The following is a 17,167-nucleotide window of genomic DNA, read 5'->3' as shown; positions in this document are numbered from 1 at the left end:
ACAACATGAAAATGGAGGCAGAGGTTGGAACGATGCTGAGGAACAAGCCAAGGAATGCCAAGAAACACCAAGAACCCTGAGAAGCTGGAGGAAACAAGGAAGAGATTCTCCCCGAGTCTTCAGGCGTGCTCACACCTTGATCTCAGACCTCTGCCCCCTTGAACTGTGAGTGAATAAATTTCTATTTGAAAGCCACCAGCTAGTGCAACTGTTACGGCAGCCACAGGAAACTAAACACGTAGGATACACCCATCTCGTGTTCTACCTAATCTCTTTTATAATGTTTTAAAATGAATATGAATTATTTTTAAAATAAAAATGTTAAAATATCGCTACATATTACAGTGTTCCTCAGATACTTGACTAAAACCCACAGTAAGAAACACCCAGTTCTAATACATATCATCCATAATGGAAAAAAGTTTCACAAAACAATTACCTTTATTACACAGGCTGCACTCTAATACTTTCTATTATATTCTATTTCATCCTTATAAAAAACCAGTCACCATCCTCTACACTGACTTCAAGACCCACTTTACATGTTTTGCAAAACCAGTTAGCAGAGTGACGCATTTTGAAGCACCTCAGAAGGCTAGTTTGTTTGTTTTTTATAGACAGATGAGATGTCCGTGGAACTCTCCCCAGACCCAAAATGGCAAGGGTCCCTGTATGAGATTATAGGTTTCTTTCATTGTGGGATTGTGTCCTAATTTTTTTCCAGTTCCCACAGTCCCTGGCATAGCCCTGACATATAGCAGGTGCTCAACACCCCTGAGGTGGATCGAGAAGCTCAGCTAGGCACACCATGGAAGGAAGCGAGGGAGAATCAAGAGCTCTCCCGCTCATTTCTTTTTTTTTTTTTTTCAAAGATTTTATTTATTTGACAGAGAGAGACACAGCGAGAGAGGGAACACAAGCAGGGGGAGTGGGAGAGGGAGAAGCAGGCTCCCCGCAGAGCAGGGAGCCCGACGCGGGACTCGATCCCAGTACCCTGGGATCACGACCTGAGCCGAAGGCAGTCGCTTAACCAACTGAGCCACCCAGGCGCCCTCTCCCGCCCATTTCTTGAGCTCCCGGGCTGGTCCCGTTCTACGGAAGCCGCACAAGGACAGGAGCGCCGGCAGGGGCGCTGTAGGAGCCGGGCCCTACGAAATACAACCCTTAACCTTGGGAAGTGTTCCTCCGAGGGGCTCCTGCCACGGGTCCGACATTGCTTCCAACCCTTCACACGCATTAGCTCACTTCACTTCCACAACAACCTTGTGAGGGAGGTGCTATTACCAGATCACCAGTTTATAGATCCATAAGCTGATGCCCAAAGAAACTGAGTAACTTTCCCAAGGCTAAACAGTAGTTAGGCCGAAGTCAGGATTCAACACCAAGCAGTCTGTTTCTAGAATCCATGTTTCTCACCATTATACCACACTGCACCTTGGAGGCCCTGACCCGTTATGCTGTGATCCATCAAGACCAACCAAATCATGCCAACTCCACACAATATTTTTTCTCAAACTGAAAGTTTTAAATGTAAATTTTTGCCATTTTAAAAACCACTCTCTTTAAATTAGCCCCTTCTCTAATAATTTATATATTTATTTGTATTAATATCAACATGTTTGAAGCCTTCAGAAGTGTAAGAAAATCCTGTGAATTCTCTGTCTGTAAAGTGTTCACTACCTCTCCAGAGAGGGAGTGGGGGCAGAGCTGGTAACTGACCGGTGGACTGGGTTCTGGAGAACTCTGCCATTCAAAGAGCTAGGTCCTCCCCACCAGAAACAGCCCACCACAGACCAATTCAATGAGTTAGCTTGTATTTCTGTAGGACAGAGCCAACAAGATTTTAGAATTACCACAAAGAAAACTCAATTGCTTTTAGTGGGGAAAAAAAAAAGATTATGTAGCTTGCTTTACAAAAGAGAAAAATCTAGGCATTGATATCCACAGTTACTAACATCACAAAAATGATGACCAGATATTATGTGCCTAAGAAAAGAAACACCTGTCAAGTTAACCTTGCCAAAAAAAAAACCAAACAACAACAACACAAAACAAACCTGAATCTGATCAAGCACCTGGATCCAACTGCCAAGTTAATGGAAATGAAGGAGACAATAGGACATATTAAATAACACCACATGACTGGAGCCAGAAAAACCCAGAATGTGGAAACTGCTACAGGATCAAGGACCTAATTTCTTCAAAATACAAATTACAAAGCAAAAATAAGAGAGAATGAGGTGTAGAGGAGGGACTCTCAGATTAAAGAATTTAAAAGACCTATAAATCCATGTAATGTGTGGTCGGCCTTATTTGGATCCTGATTCAAACAACTATTAAAATAGGACTTATAGAGGCACCTGGCTGGCTCAGTCAGTGGAGCATGGTGACTCTTGATGTCAGAGTTGTGAGTTCAAGCCCCACGTTGGGTGTAGAGCTTACTTAAAACATTTTTTTGGGGGGTGGGGGGTGCTTGAGTAGCTCAGTCGGTTAAGCATCCAACTCTTGATTTAGGCTCAGATCAGGATCTCGGAGTCATGGGATGGAGCCCAGTGTCAGGCTCTGGGCTCAGCGTGGAGTCTGCTTGAGATTTTCTTTCCCTCTCCCTCTGCCCCTCCCACCTCCCCCGCTCGCACCTCTCTCTCTCTCAAATAAATAAAATCTTTTAAAAAATTTTTTTATTGGGGCACCTGGGTGGCTCAGATGGTTAAGCATCTGCCTTCAGCTGGGGTCGTGATCCCAGGGTCCTGGGCTTGAGCTCCATGTCGGGTTCCCGGCTCAGCAGGGAGTTTATTCTCTATCTGCCTCTGCCTCTCTCTGTCTGCCTCTCTCTCTCAAATGAATGAATAAAATCTTTGAAAGAAGGAAAAAAATACAATACAAAATAAAAAAAATTTTTTTAAATAGTACTGGGGCGCCTGGGCGGCTCAGTCATTAAGCAGCTGCCTTCAACTCAGGTCATGATCCCAGGGTCCTGGAATGGAGCCCCGCATTGGGCTCCCTGCTCAGCGGGGAGCCTGCTTCTCCCTCTCTCTCCTTCTGCTGCTCCCCCTGCTTGTGCTCACTCTCTGTCAATAAATGAATAAAATCTTAAAAAAAAAAAAGAAATTATTTTAAGTAGTTATGTGGTTATGTTTGATAAATCTTCACCTTTTATGAATACATCCTGAAATATCTTAAGATGAAATTATATCTGGATTTACTTCAAAATAACACAAGGATTGGTACCTTCAGGTACTTCCGGTGGGAATATAAAAATGATGCTGTCTCTATGGAAAATAATCTGGCAGTTCCTCAAATGGCTAAACGTAGACTTGCCAGATGAGCCAGCAATTCCTACTCCTAGTATATACTTAAGACAAATACAAACACGGGGCGCCTGGGTGGCTCAGTTGGTTAAGCGACTGCCTTCGGCTGAGGTCATGATCCTGGAGTCCCGGGATCGAGTCCCGCATCGGGCTCCCTGCTCAGCAGGGAGTCTGCTTCTCCCTCTGACCCTCCCCCCTCTCATGCTCTCTCTATCTCATTCTCTCTCTCAAATAAATAAATAAATAAAATCTTAAAAAAAAAAAAAGACAAATACAAACACATATCTAGGGGCACCTGGGTGGCTCAGTTGGTTGGGCAATCTACCTTTGGCTCGGGTCATGATCCCAGAGTCCTGGGATCAAGTCCCATGTTGGGATCCCTGCTCAGCTGGGGGGGGGGGGGGTGCTCCCTCTCCCTCTGCCCCTCATCCCTGCTTGTGTCCTCTCTTTCTCAAATAAATCTTTAAAACAAAACATGTCCACACAAAAACATGTACACAGATGTTCACAGCACTATTCATAAGCATCAGAAAGTGGAAACAACCTATGGGGCACCTTGTTGGCTCTGTCAGCAGAGCATGCAACTCTTGTTCAGGGTCGTGAGTTTGAACACCACACTGGGTGTAGAGATTACTTAAAATTTAAAAAAGTGGAAACAACCCAAAAGTTCATCAACTGATGAATGGATAAACAAAATGTGGTGTATGCATTCAATAGAATATTAGTTGGCAATAAAAGAAATACTGATACATGCTACAACATGGATGAACCTTAACCGTACTAAATAAAAGATGCCAGTCACAAATTTGTCCTGAATAAGCAAATCCATAGATAGAAAGTAGAATAATGGTTGTCAGGAGCTGGGGAATGGGGCAATTTGGGGAGTGATGAGATGTTTCCCTGGCCTCCCAGAGTTTATGATCCAGTGGGGAAACAAATTAAACATATTTACACAAATAATTATCAATTACTGTTGGGACAGGAATGCAAATGTGGTCTGATGGAGTGTTTTCCTTGCCCTGACCCCCAAATCAGTGGCCCCCATCTGTAAAATGAGAAGGGTGTATCCTTGGTGGAGCTGCCCTCTAGGAGTCAGTCTTTTTCGTGAGATCCCCCCAAAAAACTAAGAAAATCAAACCTAATATATGCCTTGTAGCAAACTGAGGAGCATGCATAAGGGTCAAGCTAAAGGGGGATGAGCAAAGAGGCATGCTAAGGGGCAGAAGAATTTTGGGGATGCTCTATTTCTTAATCATACTCGATTTAGTTTCAGATTGGGAGGGAAAGCTCCATCTACCATTATTAATGTCTGTCACTTAACTAACCCTTTAGGAAAGTTACCATGCAAAAGGAACAAAAGTATGTGGAGAAAAAAACCGTCAAGGTGCAATATTAAATAGTTCTGGTTAACAAGTAACTTGATTTTTTTGTTGTTGTTAAACAAGTTCACTATATTCTCCAGGAACCAGTGCCCCCCCCCCCCGCCCAGTCCAGCCCCCTCAATTTGTAAACAACAGCAAGTCAAATACTCAGGGCTATCTTCCTTTACGAACTGTCTAAATCAGAATAGCATTCAGTCATCTACACCTACGTATTTTTTAAATGTTTGCACAACCTTAGTTTTACCCCCGAATTTTAAGTTTCCAACTTTAAAAGACAGAGGCAAAACGAAAAGTGTTCACCACAGTTTCAATGTTCCTGGTTAATAAAAAAATGTCTTTATTCTAATGCTGACCAATAAAATGTATACAGTGGTGCAGTTTTCAAGTAATATACTACAACATCCTTTTCTGCAACTCCAGGGGAAAAAGGGTCACTTTCTTCAGTCTAATTCAAATCAACAGTGATTTGCTCTTTTACAATGTTTTTACGAAGAAGATAAAAGCGACACCCTGCCTTTTACAGCAGGTCTGCAAATTGCGCAGGGAAATGAGAACCTCCCTTTTAAGGCTACAGCGGCTGCTCCAAACAGCCGGACACCCATTAGCAGCACAGGAGCGTGATATCCGGCCCACGATCCCCCGACGGGAGGCCCGCTCAGCCGGGGAAACCCCGCCCCCAGGAGGACAGGCTGGAGCACACCCCGGGCAGCACATCGGCGGAACCCAGCTGTCCCGCACAAGTTAGCCCCTGAGCACCGCCGGACGGCTCCCGTGCTGTTCCAGTCCCGGAGCTGGCAGCCTCCGCCATACACACCTCAGCGCCAGCCAAAGGCTGTTACGTGTGGCACACAAAGGCCCGGAAACCCAGGGCCGTAAGGTCACCTGGCCGAGTAAAAGGCACGGTCCGAGAAGTTCCATTTGTAAAATCCGCGTGACTCGCAACTGCCTTAGAACTCGAGGCTGAGCGCTCATTACCCCCCAAACCCAGCGGGGTCCGGCCCTTTTAGACCCCGGCCATCCACCGTGCCGGAGGAGCTTCGCGCCCCGGGAGGGTTTCGAACTACGTGAGCCGACTCAGAAGAAGGGGCTCTAAAAGCTGAAGGGGGTCGCAAAAAGCGACAAAGATGATTCCCAGGCCTCGGGCTCTCACCCATTCCACACCGCTCTGAGCCAACCAACTCCAAGGGGTCCTGCGGGGCCAGCCCCTCAGTATCTGCGGAAAGCTCCTTAGTTTACAAAGAAGCCAACCAGGGGGAAGAGCGGCTGAGCCCTCTAGGTACCCTTTAGATGCGAGCACTCCATTCCCTCCTCTTCCCTTCGCGGACCTCAGCCTCTCCCGTTTGTCCCATCTAGTTGGCCCTCCCGGCGCAGGGATCCCCATCAAAGTCACCTAGAGGGGGATGCGAGAGGTGGTGGCAGCAGCAGCAGAACACCCTTCGCGCACCTGCCCGCTTCCACCACCTGCCCGTGTGCCTTGGACCCCCACTCCTTAGCGGCAGGAGCCCTCCCTGACCAAGTTTCTCACCTTGGATGGTGCGACTGCAAGACACAGAGGCCGCCAGCAGGATGGCGCCCCCCAGCAGCCACGCTGCGCTCACGCTTCGCATCCTTCCTGCAGCCCCGCCGCCGGGCGGGCAGGGCATTCGCCGCCACTGATTCGAAACTCGGAGCCCCACTCGCCGCTCGGAGAGGAAGCCGCGGTCTCACCTGCTCTAATCCAAGCCTCTCCGCGCTCCTCCCGGGAGAGGGCTAAGTTTCAGTGAAACCCGAGGCGCTCGGCGCACCTGCGCGAGGCCACGCCCCCGGGGCGGAACGCGCGGCTCGGCCCCGCCCCTGCGAACTTCCAACGCGCGGGTCCGGCTCGCGGCAGTCAGGCCCAGCGCGCGAGCCCCCACCTACGCGCTGCAGGTGCGCCAGCCGCGGCCGGGAGGGTGCGGGGGCCGCCCGCGGGCGGGGCCGGGCGGGTGAAGTAGCTGTATTGGAATGCAAATGACAGAAACGCCGGGACGACGAGTTCTCTTCGACCGGGCCACGCCTAGAACTCCCATTAACCTTTAATCACTTTTGGGGAGCCAGGGTCTTCCGTGTCTTTCCCTCCCCTTTGCTAAATGGAAAAAGCCGAGGCCCAAGCTCACGGACTTTGTCGTTGGTAATTGGTAGAGGGTTCCCAGTGTAGCGGGCACCGGGGGGATAAGGGGTGAGTTTGTTGATTTTTTTTTTTTTCCGCTTTGTTTGTTTTGTTTTGTTTTTTTGAAGGGGTAAGTTTATAATCTGCAGAGACTTGGTGGATCGCTGCGGACACCAACGAAAGCGGTGGGGAGCAGGAAGGAGTCCCGGCGAGGGGTCAAGGATCTGGAATTTCCACTCTGCTGTTAACTACCTGTGACCTCGAACAAACCTCTTCACCCCCTTCTAGGCCCATTTCCTCGTCCATGAGGTGGAGCGGGTGAGGTGATAGTTGGGACAGCTACCTTAAGTGCCAAGAGCTAATGATTTGTAACACTAGTTTAATACCGACCGCGAGCCGCGCATTAAGTATGCTTATTCCCAATTTAGAGATGAGGAAATGGCGTTTAGAAAGGTTGGATAAATTGCCCACAGTTACGCAGTTTATAGGCACAGTTTATAAACACACACCACATTTAATCTCTAGTCTATGACAGCCACTTTCTATTAATCACTGCACTATAAATGCTTCGACCAGGGTCTCCCCCGCATCGGGAGCTGGTAGCCCAAAGAAATATATAAGGAGATAGAGGGGGTGTTGAGAAAAGGAGTGAGAGTTTGGGGGTGGGTGCACAAGGGCCAGCATCATACTGGTAATATTTTTTGCTTTGAAAAGGCAAAATCAGGGGCACCTAGGTGGCTCAGTTGGTTAAGGGATTGCCTTCGGCTCAGGTCATGATCCCAGAGTCCTGGGATGGAGCCCCGCATAGGGCTCCCTGCTCAGTGGGCCTGCTTCTCCCTTTCCCACTCCCCCTGCTTGTGTTCCCTCTCACGCTGTCTCTCTCTCTGTCAAATATATAAATAAAATCTTTTAAAGAAAAGAAAAGGCAAAATCAAGTTTAAAGTTACCTGCTAAACTACTGGGTGATGGAGGAGCAGAAAAGAGAAACATTAGTATTGTCCTCAGATGTTTGAAGGATTAGCTCAGAGAAGAGGATTAGACAGATTTTGAGTAGCTCCCTGAGAGCAGAAATATATGGAAGCCACTGTGGGAGGCTAACTGTGGCTCAGTATAGAAAGAGATTTCTAGCAAGTACCACTGGTCTCAGTCCTGAGAGCTGTCAGCTGAGATTGAGGGCCACATCACTACAGCACTTGCAGCAAAGGACCAGGCCATCCCTGTGGCACGATGGAGAGGGGAGTTCCTTCCCAGAGTGAGGGGCCAGATTGGGTGAGTCTAGATAGCCTCTTGAGAGGCTTGAGTCCTGAGAGTCTACCATTCTCCTTAGAAGACCTCTAAGTTTGGTAAATCAGTTGCTGGTGACTATCGTGAATTTTTGAACCACCATAAACCAAATGGCCACAGACCTGTGAGTTTCTAAGATGGAGCTCACATCTGATAAGGGCCCTGTGTGACTTCTTACTGACCCCACCATGGGGCCAATAAACAAAACTAATGTGAGCTCCAGATAATTCGGGCAGACAAAATTGTATAAAATATCATGTTAGCCAGTTGTTCCAACCATATGCCCAATAAGACATTTCCCAAGTTACCTAAGTGGATGGTTAGCATGCTGCCTCTTCCCTGGGTCCTGACAGGAGCTCGCAGGAGTAGGGAAATAAATGGTTGAAAACAAAGAGTAGCAAATGGCCCTGAACCTGCCATGAGAATGGAATAATTGCTCCCTGAATAACGGGAGTGACTGCCTCTCAACACACATACAGCCAAGAATGGCCAGCGAAAGCTATCCAGATTTTTTTTTTAAGATTCTCTTTATTTATGAGAGAGAGACAGACAGAAGAGACAGAGCGGGGGTGGGGAGGAGCAGAGGGAGAAGGACAAGCAGACTCCATGCTGAGCACAGAACCCCACATAGGACTCGATCTCAGGACCCTGAAATCATGATCAGTGCTCAAACGAGGAGTCAGACACTTAAGTGTCTGAGCCACCCAGGCGCCCCCAGAATTCTTTTTCCTGGCTGCCTTTCAGTAGGGCATCTCTTAGGAATCTCTCACTGTTATGTCTCCAGTTCTCTGGGGAATGTGATTAAGAGCTTGGCCTTGAAATCATGTAACCTTGCTAACATTTGTGTGACCTCACAGAAATTACTTACCTTCTCTAAGCTTTCGGTTCTTTACTTATAAAATGGAGTCAATATTTTTTTAGTTTAAAGGTGTGTGAGGATAAAATAGTGACCATGTTTGATGCCTGGTGAAAGCTCAACAGATGGGCTTTTTATTTCCTTCCTTTCTCTCTGCAGTCTTCTTTACACCCCAACCTACCACCTAGCTCTCAGGATGCTGCCTCCCAGGGCCACTTGCCGCAGCCGATGCCCTCTCTCCCTCCCAGGAAAAGTTGCCTTCTAGCAGCAGCACAGGGGTCTTCCACATCCTGTCCAGGGGACACCTCCTCATGAGGATCAGTCCTCTCCGACAGGGTCTCTCACTAGGGAAGATAAGATACTAAATCCCTATGATGACCCTTCTCGGGCTCCATTTTGTTATCTATAATCTGGGGATGTCCATAGTACCTTTCTTGTAGGATGGTTGTGAAGATTTAGTTTGCTAAATGCTCATAAATACTTCTTAGCACAGTTCCTGGTATAGAGTAAATACTCAAGAGATAGTAGTTACTATAGAATGACTGGACCAGGAAGAGTCTTGGCAGAGAACAATGCATAAAACTCCAGCTGTTTTGACTTAAAATTTCACTGGTATTTTATGTAAATATGCCTTGAATCATCAACATTTCAAAGAAAATATCTTATTGAGCACCGCTATGAGTTAATTATCTCATGAGTGTGTTTTCTCCCAACCACCTGACTAAATGAACTGCATTATTTAAGTCCGCTTGCCCATGTTTTCCAGTGATTTGTTTTTTGATGTTGATGACTTCTTTGCCCTGAAGGGCTTAGGGTATTGTATGGTGCTATGGAGCAGTACAGAGAAGTAAACACAGCCAATTCCAGATAGTCTGGCTTCCAGGGATTGGGAAGTTTGGGCAGTTTCCCACCCTCTACAGTTCTAAAGAAAATAAAGTAGGAAATGGGATGGGCCAGACACTGAGGAAGAAGCCATTTCATTCAATCAGTTCTACAGCCATTTATCAAACTCATCAAACTCTTCCTGGAGAAACAAAGATCTAGTCCCTACACTTGGATCCTGGATTCTTGCAATAGCCTTGTGACTTGTATCCTTCCCTCTGACACTCTACACAGTCTCCTCCCAATATAGTGGTCAGAGTGAACCTGTGAAAATGTGCATCAGATCAGATCACTTCCTTATTTCAAATACTGACGTAGTTCCCCACTTCCCTGGGAGTACAAACCAAAGTCTGTCAAAAGTGTATGCATCCTGCCTTCCTCCCCCATACACACACAACACACACACACATAACACACACACACATGCATACATATACTCCCTTTTACTTCATCTCTTTTATTCCCCCCCCTCATTCTGCTCCAGCCATGCCTGGACCATAGCTTTGGTCTTTACTCCTTTCAAGTATTTGCTACAACACTATTTTCTCAGCGGGGCCTTATAAGAACTACTTATTTAAAATTATACTCCTGGAGAGCCTGGCTGGCGCGGTCAGTGGAGCATATGACTCTCGATCTCGGGCTTGTGGGTTTGAGCCCCACGTTGGGTGTAGCAATTACTTAAAAATAAAATAAAATAAAAAAGATAAAAGAATAATTAAAAAAATAAAATTACCCTCCCTCCCTGAACGTTTTCCTCTCTGGCACACATCCCCAGTATCGCTACTCTACATGTATTTACTTACTATCTAGCTCCCCCACCACGACGCGATGCAAGCTCTATGACTACAGAGATTTTTTTCTTTCACTGTAGCTTGCAGAATTGTTTAAAAGATTGAGGAAATAACACCATCTGAAGGTGGCAACGGTCTCTTACACACTCAACTCTCTGATGTCAAATCAGTATTTAAGTCCCAGTTTAAATCACTTCTTAAAATACGGGGAGGCCAATGTCTAAAACACTGCAAAGGTGAGCCTTTAAAATGTAGAGGACTGGGATTTTTATCTGTTTTGCCCACTGCTGTATTCCCAGTGCTAGAATAGTGTCTAGCACATAGAAGGAACTCAACACATACTTGTGAAGGAGTCAGTTTTTATATACTGCCTACCTACTATCTATCATTCTGCTAAAATCTAGAATTGCAAAGATCAGTATCTCTGCTTCCATTGAATTGATGGTCAAATGTGAAGAGAGATGCATAGATGAAGTCAGGTACTGGGGGTGGGGGTAGTGGTAAGTGACACATCTTTGAAGGTCTGTGGACACACACAGAATGACACCTGCCTGGGGGAATGAGAAAAGGGTTTCTAAAGGACAGGGCATGTGAAGACAGCCTTGAAGCTTGAACAGTTCACCGGGTAGCTCATTTAAGATAAGGCTAGCTGCTATAACACATAAATCTCTAAGTCTTAGTGATTCACTGCAATAGATGTTTATTTCTTACTCGCTTAAAGCCAAATCCAAGGCTAAGTTTGGTGGGAGTCTCTCTTCCAAGTGGGGATAAATGAGCGGGGCTTCTCCCATCTTGGGACTCAGCCTTCTTCAATTGAAGGCTTCCAAGGTTACTACAGAAGGACATGTGAAGGGTCGTGTGTAAAAGGTTTCCACAGCCCTGGTCTGAAAGTGGTGCACCATCATTTCCATATTCCACTGACCAGAACTCAGTCACGTGGCCACAGCCCAGTACAAGAGAAGGCTGTGTGCCCAGAAGGAAGAGAAAAGGAGCTCTGTGAACAGCTAACAATCTGTTATTCCAGGTATGATCAAAGTGTGGTGGGTGTGGGGAACACTTCGGTGGGAAACCAGTGTGTGTGAAGGAAAGTGGCTAGTGATAAAGCTAGAAAGGTAGCCAGGACTCACCTTTAAAGGGCTTTCCATGAAAAAGACTTTGGACTTTAATCCTGAAGCCACTGAAGACTGAACTATCCGTTCTCAATCCTATCTTCAGAGCACTTAGATTGCCAAGGTGGCCTTTCTGGGACCAAAGAAAAGAATAAATCTGGTTGGGGTTGTAGATGGAAAAGATAAGGGGAGGAAAAGAGAAGAGAGGAGGGATTAACTCCCACCACAAGGCTGCCTAAGTGAGCAACTCAGCCCTTCCAATCAACTGTTCCCATCTTTGTAATCACCATGTGGCATAATGACCATTCTCTACTCCTTGCCCCCATCACCCTGATGACGTGCTTATTTCATAAAGTAATCATAGGTACAGATGCCATCACCTGACTCTTTATGAGGTCCAGGGTGCCAGTTCTGCTCCCCACAGTATTATCTTTTCAGAACAGTGAGCCTGCGGCTGTATTTCCCATGACGTCACACTGCTCTCAGTGATGCATTGTCCCATCACACTTCCAGTCCACGTGGACATTCTTCATAACTCCCGTCCTTAAAAATGTCCCCAATTGTTTCAATGGCAGGAACAAACAAACAAACAAAATCTTAAAAAGTTAAAACACACACACATACACACACAAGGATCATAAGCGTAAACAGTAGTTGGTCACAATGCCTGCAATTATTTCTTTGGGTCCAGAATGCCTCTGGGTAGCTGAACGGACTACATTGCCATTCCAATCTTTGACTACCATCCAGACCCCTCTGCTCCACTGCTGACAAGCTGAGATACATTGGCGGTGGGGGCGGAGATGGACACGACTCCCTCGGCCTCCTCTTTCTCATACCAGGAGGTTTCTAAGGACCCCTCCACCTCTAATTTATAAGTCAAAGTAAGCACCTCAGACAGATGAGTTGAAAGCATGGGGAGCAAGGCCTTCTGGGACAGAGCCCAGTGCAGGGCAGGAGTGGCCCGGCTTGCTGTGGGACAGGAGGGCGGTGCCAAAGGCAGACTTTGCCACCAGGCTCCTCTCCAGAGGCTCTCCGTGGCAGAAGGGAGTCCGAGCTCACCTGGTCTGACCACCAGACGTGAAAACCACCTGCCCAATTTCGAAGAAGCCTAACTGCTGACTTTTCTTGTAAAATCAGTCCCAACGTCCTCTTTATTTATTTTAAAAAAGATTTATTTATTTATTTATTTATTTATTTATTTATTTATTTAAGAGAAAGAGAGCGAGCACAAGCAGGGGGAGCAGCAGAGGGAGAGGGAGAAGCAGACTCCCGGCTGAGCAGGGAGCCCTACAAGTACTTATCCCAGGACCCTGATATCATGACCTGAGCTGAAATCAAGAGCCAGACACACAACTGACTGAGTCACCCAGGCGCCCCCACCCACAATATCCTCTTTAGATAAGTGGCCAAAAAAAAAAAAAAAAAAACAACCTTTCAATCCCAGAATATAATTATTTTCCAATTTAGTTGCTCAGAGACTAGTTCTTCCTTCTCTGCTTCCAGCTTTGATTGCAAGCTCCATCCACCCCTTGTGGTGGTTCCAGAGCGGTTCATTCTTACAGTCTCATCTAAGAGAGAAAGGTTTCTCTTTTCTGATCACAAATGCAACACATGCTTATTAAGTTTATTGAAGGGACGCCTGGGTGCATCGGTAGATTAAGTGTCTGTCTTTGGCTGAGGTTATGATCCCAGGGTACTGGGATTGAGCCCTGACTCAGGCTCTCTGCTCAGCAGAGGGTCCGCTTCTCCCTCTCCTTCTGCTCCTCCCCACCCCCACTTGTGCTCTCTCTCTCTCTTTCTCGCTCTATCTCAAATAAAATCTTAAAAAAAAGTTTATTGAAAAAAGAGTGGAAAATACAAAAATAAGGGAGGGGATGGGTTCATAGATACCTACTTTTTTTTTTTAAGATTTTATTTATTTATTTGACAGAGAGAGCGCAAGTAGGCAGAGTGGTAGACAGAGGGAGAGGGAGAAGCAGGCTCCCTGCTGAGTAGGGAGCCCGATGTGGGGCTCGATTCCAGGACCCTGGGATCATGACTAGAGCCAAAAGCAGACGCTCAACTGACTGAGCCACCCAGGTGCTCCCAGAGATAACTACTCTTAACAGATAGCTTTCTACTTCAACCTATCTTTTTAAAAATTAGATTGAGATTATATTAACTGTTTTTTTAGTTTTCCTCACTCAACAAGAGTGAACATTTCCCCAGATTGTTAAATATTCTTCCATAGCACCATTTAAAATTATTGCAGAATGTCATCTTCTTGTAGATCTTAATATATTTGATCTGCTGAATAGCCAGATTATTTCAGATGTTTGCTGTGTTTAAGATAACACAGAGATAAACATATCTTAATAAATGCATCTCTTTCTGTAGTCTCAGACTATTTCTTCAGGAAAAAATGTTTTTAGAGATGGGTGGATATGACACATCAAAAATTGTTTATTTTAGAAGCTTTTAATGATTATTATCAAATTGCCCTTTAGAAACAAAGCAGTAATTTATAGTCCCATCAACAGTGTATGAGTTGTCCATCTCCTCAAATCTTCACCAGCATTAGGTGTTACCGTTTGTTTTTTTTTTAAGTAAACTCTCCACCCAACGTGGGGCTCAAACTTATGACCTCGAGATCAAGAGTCACATGCTCTAGGGACTGAGCCAGCCAGGGGCCCCGGGGGATTACAGCTTTTAAAAATCTTTACTAATTTGATCATTGTGCCCTACCATTAATATCTACATACTCAAGTGGCAGAGTAGGGAAAAAGATTTTTTATGGAGGTGAAAAGAACCTAAGAGATGGGGAGTTATGAATTCTAAAGCGTAATCTAAGCACGCAATCAATAAATATCTGCACAAGTACTATGGAGATCTTTCTCAGCAGAGTTGCTTTAGGATGGTAGCCATATTGCTGGAGTAGGGTACCTGCTTCGTAGTCCATAGTACTGATCAGCTACCGGACAGTCAGCCAACAGTGAGACCTTGGTCTCGGGTTTCTGTTATGTGAAATGGTGACAGGAACACTTCACGCTGTGCATCCCATAGGTTGACCAGTGACAAGGAAAGAAGAAAATGTGCGTTTAAGAGTCCTTTGGAAACCATGAAAACACTATGTATATGTAACTCCTGCTGTCACTGACCACAGTGAATATTATAGCTGATCATATTGTTTTTAGACAAATGATCCCATAATCCCTAGTCAACTACAAGTCTTCTCTCTGCAGCCCGGCAGGATTAGACCAACGTCCTGGAGATCTGCTCAACTCCTCTGGGTGAGAGGGAGAGTGCTCTGAGACACTTCCTAACCACCCAGGATCTCACAGCTTCAGGAACTAACTTTGCGGGCACAAAACAAAGACGCTTGAAAAGCAGTCAGGCACGTCAGAGGAGTGGAGGACCACGTTCGCTCTCACCCCTGGGCCCTGAAAGCTACTTATCCTTAGTGTCAGGGACCAAGACCACCAAGGTCTTGGGAGGGAGGGGACTGGGGAGAGAAGTGGTGGCCCTCAAACAGGACCAGATTTGAGGTCTCTCTCAAGTAACTGTGTCTGTAGGGACCTCTATGGACCCTGTTCTCACCCAGACTCATCTGCGCGATCACTACTTCTATCAGAAATGTCTCCTGCCTTTAGGGGCGCCTGGCTGGAGGCGATTCTTGATCTTGGGGTTGTAAGTTTGAGCCCCATGTTGGGTGTAGCGATGACTTTAAAATCTAAAACAAAAAAGAAATGCCTCCTGTCTTTATTTTTTTTTTAAGATTTTATTTGTTTGTTTGTTTTTTAAAGATTTTATTTACCTGACAGAGAGAGCAAGAGCAGGAACACAAGCAGGGGGAGTGGGAGAGGGAGACGCAGGCCTCCCACTGAGCAGGGAGACCGATTGCGGGGCTCGACCCCAGGACCCTGGGATCATGACCAGAGGCAAAGGCAGACGCCTAATGACTGAGCCACCCAGGCGCCCCGCCTCCTGTCTTTATTTAAAGAGATATGTAGTAAGGAGGAATGGTCTTGGCCAGGGGGTCCAACAGGCCTGGGTTAAATCTTGGCTCCGTCACTTTTTCACCCTGCGTCTCTGTTCCTCATCTACAAAATGGGGACAATACTAGCTACCCTCCAGGAACGCTGTGTTCAAAGGACTAGGCGGGTGGCTTCGCCACCGGGCCCTCCTCAAAGGTGCTTTGTTCTTGGTGGGGGATGGTAGGAAGCTGTCGCTTGCTGGGAATCCCCGGTGAAATGGTAGAGAACGACAAAGGCCCGTGAGAGGTTGGCAAGGAGAGCAAGGGACTTGGGGCGTTTGGATTTGATGCGAAAGATCACCGGGGGACAGGCAGGCCCAGAGAGAAGGGTTCTGGAAACGGGGAGGCGGGAAATCCCGGGCGGGAGCGTGGGGCAAGGATTCCCCGCCGGGCCGGGCAGGCGGCAGAAACCAGCTCGATCCTGCTGTCCTCCGTTTGCGAGCTTTCATTAACATGTGAAGGAAAGGCCGCAGAATGCCCGCCGAGCCTTTGGAGCCTTTGGAGCCTTTGGAGCCTTTGGAGCCTTTGGAGCCCTTGGAGCCGCGCCAGCGCTCGCCGGCTGGGCGTGGGGGCAGGGAGCGCTAGGGCCGCGCCCGCCGGGTTTCCCGAACGCAGACCCATCGTTAAGTGCCCGACGCCGCGCCGCCCTGGAGCTGTTTCTAGCCCGGCTAAGGCCAAAATCCATTCCAGTCACGGCACTCCCCAAGTTCTCAGCTACCTCTGTGATTGATCCAATTTAGAAAGCATAGTGATTTGGGAAAGAAAAACAAATATTGTAATAGGAATGGGTAACGTGTTGAATTATTTATTTTTATTGTTATTTATTTTTCTGTATGGAACGCTTCACAAATTGGCCTGTCTTCCTAGCGCAGGGGCCTTGCTAAACTCCTCTGTATGGTTCAGATTTTTAGTGTATGTGCTGCCCAAGCGAGCACATGTTGAATTGTTAACTCACTTTCACGGTTTCTTATGAAATAGAGACCAGTACTGCCCTCGTGTTAGAAATAACATGTTTCAGAAGCACGTTCAGACACAGATGCCGAACTCCTAACCTTACAGTGGCCGCGCGTTCCTTGAACCAGTACGTGCTTGAGTTACCAGAAGCTTCCCCGAATGTTTGCACTCTAACAAGAAATTTGGTGTTTATTTCTTAGGGGGAAAAAAATAAGGCCAGGCCAATCTTTGGCTTTGGAGCCCACGGATGGCAAGCAGGTGTATCCAGGGATTCAGGTCTGCATCTGAGACTGTCTTGTCTTCCTCCTCTGAAAGGGAGACAGATGGAGTGGAAGAGCGTGGAGTTGTTTTTTTTTTTATTCTTATGTTAATCCCCTACATTACATCATTAGTTTTAGATGTAGTGTTCCATGATTCATTGTTTGTGCATAACACCCAGTGCTCCATGCAGAACGTGC

General features: G+C 46.6%; 1 non-coding gene across 1 annotated transcript; it reads right to left on the bottom strand.

Annotated features, from left to right (window-relative positions):
* Positions 1-16,582: 16,582 nt before the first annotated feature.
* Positions 16,583-16,690, bottom strand: LOC115941614 (U6 spliceosomal RNA). Its single transcript, XR_004076355.2, has one exon. It is a non-coding gene; the product is annotated as a U6 spliceosomal RNA (small nuclear RNA).
* Positions 16,691-17,167: the final 477 nt, after the last annotated feature.

The sequence above is a fragment of the Leptonychotes weddellii genome, chromosome 7 (genome assembly GCF_054177405.1).
Source record: "Leptonychotes weddellii isolate Sample4059 chromosome 7, ASM5417740v2, whole genome shotgun sequence".
Taxonomy (NCBI): Eukaryota; Metazoa; Chordata; class Mammalia; order Carnivora; family Phocidae; genus Leptonychotes; species Leptonychotes weddellii.
This window is presented reverse-complemented; position numbering and strand designations above follow the sequence as displayed.